This window comes from Mustela nigripes, chromosome 4 (assembly GCF_022355385.1).
Source record: "Mustela nigripes isolate SB6536 chromosome 4, MUSNIG.SB6536, whole genome shotgun sequence".
In the NCBI taxonomy this organism is placed as follows: Eukaryota; Metazoa; Chordata; class Mammalia; order Carnivora; family Mustelidae; genus Mustela; species Mustela nigripes.
In genome coordinates this window covers 100,874,570-100,880,358 of record NC_081560.1, presented here as the reverse complement: position 1 = coordinate 100,880,358, position 5,789 = coordinate 100,874,570, and positions in this window count along the sequence as shown.

The following is a 5,789-nucleotide window of genomic DNA, read 5'->3' as shown; positions in this document are numbered from 1 at the left end:
GCCATGAGGCCAGTACCTACACTTTAGAGCCTGAACCTGGCCCGGGTTCATCACACTTCTCAGGGGTCCGTTTCCCTCCTGCGTTCTTGGCTGACAAGTGGGGACTTGGGCTAACTGAGCTCTGGACAAGCAAGGTAGTGCTATTCAATCGTAAGAAATTATGACACGTTTTCTTTGTAAATTAGGGGACCAGCTGAATCTGCGTGGAGCCCTGGTATGCCAAGGACTAACTGTAAAGCGGGAAGGACGCTGGGCAAATAGACTAGTTCCCTCTCTGATTTTGTGGGTTTGTGTCTCTCCACTCATGGCTGTCACCTCTGCCACAGGATTAGTTGTCCACTAGTGAGAACCTCTATGTTTGCATTCCCGGGACACACAACTTTGGGTGGAGAACTGTGTTTAGAGTAAGAGGAAATGTACTAGGAGGATTGCTGAGGTGCCTTATCTCTTGAGTCAAGTTCATGGGTGAGTCACTGGAAGTTCAGAGATACCCTAACACATATTGAACTCAAGTTTGATTAGAAGGAGAGTTTTTATAGCAACCCCTTTTCCAGTTTCATCTGAAATTAACTTCCCCTCCTACAAGACAGCTTGATGATGGGGAAGCGAGTGAAAAGGAGAGCAAGTCCTAAAACGACCTTCTATCCTTAAAGAGAGATGGGAATTAGTGTGGTCTGTCTGTGACCATAGCTCCCCTATGGGTAGGGTAATGTTTTTTTTATTTCTAGATCATCTTCTCTCCTCCAAGAATACCAGCCCTGTTTCAGATAACCCTAAGCCAGGTCCAGCTGGAGAGGCAGGAGAACAAAGGGTAGATTTGATATTGAGATTTTATTCTTGCTGCTAAAATGCTTCTCTCAGTTGTGGGGCTGAATTAGAGAATATGTCTCCCTCCTCAGTAAACAAAGAGTTCAGCCCCTGAGAGGACTCAAGAATTGTAGGACAAGTTTGCAGACACTATCTCTGAATTCAAAACAGAAATGTAGTATTTACATCCTCTTTCTGTTATAGCTTTCCAAAAATCTGGCCTAGCCCAGGAACTAAGAATGAGGTATGAGGGGCTGGGAGAGCTCCAAAGCCTCCTCCAGTAGGTACTAATTTTAGCAACAAATGATTGACAGGCAGTGGGTGTTGTGGAAAGCACTAGAGAGCAATCGAGAGGGCCCAGTGGCAGTGGTCGACCGGGAGACTAATTCACTATATAACTTCGAGCAAATTGTATAATTTCTTTTGGTTCTAATTTCCTTACTTAGAAATGAGATTGTTCTCATTTTTAAATCCATGATTGTTATGGACTCTTCCAGCTTGGAAACGCTGCTTTTGTGGATGGATAAGGCACTTTTAGGATCAGTCTACATCTACTGTGAATTTATGGAAGTCCTAAAAATCTATTTAGACATTTTATAGCGGATGTCGAAGTCAATTCAGCATTAAGTAAATTAGAGGTGGTGTGTACCAAGAGCTGCTACATGAAAATGTCCCCCAACAGTTGGCCATTGTTATTGCCATTGTTATGTTTATGGTTGAAATTACAATAATTTCATTTAAAATCATAACTTAAATTGTACACGTAGCTGATGATAACTATAAAAACAAGACTCTTTTACAATAGGTCGAAAGACTGGAAAGAAAGAAAATGCACTCTTAGAAACACAGCTCTATTTGGACAATGGAACTAAAGATTTTTCTCCTTTGTCTGCTTTTCTGCATTTTTATACTTTGAGTATAAACTATTTTGTGATCAATGAACACTATTTTTATTTATTTATTTATTTATAAAAAGATTTTATTTTTTTATTTGACAGAGAGAGAGAGATCACAAGTAGGCAGAGGGGCAGGCAGAGCGAGAGGAGGAAGCAGGCTCCCCGCTGAGCAGAGGGTCTGATGTGGGACTGGATCCCAGGACCTTGAGATCTTGACCTGAGCTGAAGGGAGAGGCTTAACCCACTGAGCCACCCAGGTGCCCCAAACACTATTTTATTTTGAAATATTGTATACTTAGTATCATGCCCAAAAATAGTAGTAGCAAAATTATTTTGTCATCCAAATTAATCTGAAAAAATGCTTCATATTTTTTCCTAAAAGTTTGGAATTGATATTTAAGTTCTTTTTTTGCAATTTTTCCCAAAGACTTTATTTATTTATTTGTGTGTGTGAGAGAGAGAGAGAGAGCGCACAAGCAGGAGGAGTAGCAGGCAGAGGGAGAAGTAGCCTCCCTTCTGAGCAAGTAGTTGGAGGCGGGACTCGATCCCACGGCCCTGGGATAGCCATCAGAGCTCAAGGCAGACGGTTAACTGACTTGAGCCACCCAGGCCTCCCTAGATATTTAATTTCTATGCAAAAACTTACTTTTAAAAGAAAGGCCTGAGGCAAAGACAGTACTCAGTTTTGAAGTCTTCTCAGAAATATTTAAATTTAGGTGACTTGTTTGAATTTCACAGGCCACACTGGTAACAGGGAGGCAAAATAGGAGGACCCTTCTATTTAGCAGAATTTGGGAAATATCCACATTTGATACTTAGAAAACTCAGCAGTTAAAATGATTCTCTGAAATTTTGGCATCAGACACTCCACATATTAGTTTCTTTTGTATGATGAGAAATCCAAAAAAGGACTCTGTTCTTTTTAGCAGTCCAAGGGCCATTACACCCCATCTTGGTTTGAAATTCCTCACTTTTTGTTATTTACATTGGTTCTTATTCAACACTTCTCTTTTTCTACATTTCAAATAAAGTCAGTCTTGTTACTCTATTTTTAGGACATGCTAATTTAACTCTTTTTCCTGCCCCTGCCCTCCACCAAACTTTGAAGATTAGATTTCATTTCAAGTTTCTACTCCCTAGCTGAAAGCCCCACGGAGGTCTTCTTGCTCCCTAGATTTCTGGTGGGAAATGTTTTTTTCTGTCTCTCTGAGCGGGAGTAATATTGGAATCCTTTACTTTTCCCACAGGGAGACCAGAGACGATGCCTTTTGGGAAGGAGAGGTCCATTGCTTTCTGAGATGGCGGCCCAGCTGGCTGCTATCTGACGCTTCTCATGGAAGCTTCTGTGATGCGTGCAGGCGGCAGGAGGCCGGTCATCAGCTCCCATCCCGCAGGGTCACTCAGCCGTCCCTCCTTGCACTTGTAGCTGTTCGCCAGCTCATGCCGTCCATGCTTCTGCCATCAGAGGCTGCCGCTGGCAGAGAGAAAGCCCAGCAGCCACCATCATTCGGAACTTGAAAACGTTCTTTGTGTTTCTGCAGGCGCTCTCCCCTCGAAGTCATTTGTTGCATCCATGATGTCTAGTGAGCTGGGGGCCTCTCCAAAGGGCAAACTCAGCTCCGTTACTCAGAGCCTGCAGGGATGGGTACCTTCATACCAAGCTCTTCCAATGACCGCCATTGGTTCCTTCCTTCATTCATTCATCAATAATTGTGTACTGAATGCCGGATATGTGCCAGACACTCTGCGAGGGGTTGGAATTTAAACATTGGCTGAGCCTCTGAGGGGAAGATTAGTAGGAAAGATCCAAATTAAAAACAAAGCAGAACGAATGACAAAACTGATTACGCAATGTCAGAAATGTCTTCAGACCAACCATAGAGTAGAGCGGAGGCAAAGATGAACTCTCCTCTGAGATCACCTCAAGTCTTCATGGACGAGGTGAGTAATCGGGCTTTCTTTCGGAACAGGGTTGGAAAAGCAGCAGGAAGAACATGTATGATGGCGACAAAGCACAGAACAGCCTGCAGGGTTTTCAGTATTGACAGAACCCGAGTTTCTGAAAACCAGGATGTTGCAGGAGATTGAGCGAGTAAGGAAGAAAAGCGTCATGGCATGACAGGTGTTATATACACTTTGTTAAGGAATATGCACGTATGTTTTTTTTTTAAAGATTTTATTTATTTGAGAGAGAGAGAATGAGAGAGAGAGCGTGACGGGGGGAGTGCTAGAGGGAGTAGCAGACTCCCCACTGGGCAGGGAGACCCATAAGGGACTCAGTCCTGGGACTCCAGGATCATGACCTGAGCCGCAGTCACTGAACCAACTGAGCCCCCTAGGCGCCCCGGTCTGTACATACAACGCGTACTGTCATAGCAGGAAAGAAAGAAACACTGACCCTAATTCCAAAAGGTAGCTCTAAAGATAATTCCCTGCCAATGTGTAGGAAGGAAAGGCAGAAGGAGATGCCTAAAGTAAGGATAAGTGGCGCCCGGGAACTCAGTGGGTTAAGCCTCTGCCTTTGGCTCATGTCATAATCCCAGGGTCCTGGGATCGAGCCCCACATGGGGCTCTCTGCTTGGCAGTGAGCCTGCTTCCCTCCAACCACCCCCACCCCCCGGCCTCTCTGTCTACTTGTGATCTCTATCAAATAAATAAATAAAATCTTAAAAAAAAATAAAGTGAGGATAAAATGTTTGGGTAACTGGAACCGTTTGCAGCTTTGGACGTCCTGGGAAATGCCCTGGTTGGGGCTACACAATTTCAGAGGAGCAGGGACTGACGATCGGGGAGCACGGGGAGTAAGGGAACACCCGGGAAGCAATAGCGGAGGTCACTAGGGACAAGGACAGGTCAGCCTCCAGGTGACACGCGTTTGTTCTCGAACATATCTGGATGCCCTTTGAGGCCTCCCTGAATTAATTAGAGGTAAGCAGCAGCGTGCTGCAGCTGAGATCCCGTGTGAGGTAATGAGCCCCCGGACTTTGATTTTTAAACGATAAACATTTGGGGGCGGTTGAATTTTTTTTCTGAGGCCCAGACGAATATAAGAAGTGTTTGTCACGTGGCAGAGTATTCTCTAAAGTGAGGTTTTGTATTTTCCTGACAATGAAAGTAAAATTCAAGAGAGGCTGAATCATTTGCCACACATCACAGAGTAGCACCCTTGCTGTTTCTCTAAGGGAGAAATCTCGGCACTTGGCTTTTTTTCTGATTTTCTCTTCTAAATGAGAATTTGTGGAATTTTTCCTGGGAGCACAGTAATCATTTGTGATGATGAAACTCATGTATTATTCCTTAATGAACAAACACAATAAGTTTCTGTAATAACATGTGTATAAGAATGTGGTTTTCAGCAACCAGCCACTGTAGGGTGAGGTAAGTCTCTGCTGCCGTCCCTACCCCACCCTATTTATTTTTCAAAACCGTAAAAGAAATGAAAGCATATACCCTAAGTTCCAACACACAGACACTTTTACACACACACACACACACACACACACGTCAGGAAATACAACATCAGGTTTTCATAAACATTACTCAGCCACATGCGATGTATTCTGAGTTAAGTTCCCCGCAAACATCATCACATCTGGTCTTCTAAATGACATTTCTTTTATGTGGTCTGTGGACAGTGTTGCAATTATATATTGCTTGTTTGTTACAAACTTGTGAAAGTGGTTCGAGCCATATTTTCATTGTTACAAAAAGCAGCACTAAGTGCCCACATGTGCGGTGTACTGTGGCAGCACATGGGGAGGAATCTAACACAGGTAGGGAACCTCCTGGCTCAGTCCTTGAGCATCTGCTTTCGGCTCGGTCATGATCCTAGAATCCTGGGATCGAGCATCGCATTGGGCTCCTTGCTCAGCGGGAAGTCTGCTTCTCCCTCTCCCACTCTCCCTGCTTATGTTCCCCCTCTCACTGTGTCTCTCTCTGTCAAATAAATAAATAAAATCTTAAAAAAAAAAAAAAAAGACCATCAGTCAATTGCGAGATTAAAGCTTTCACAATAAATTAATAGAAATATCTTGATGGATTCTTACTAGCTCTCCTCCCTCAGAACCCAGACACTTAACGGGCTCG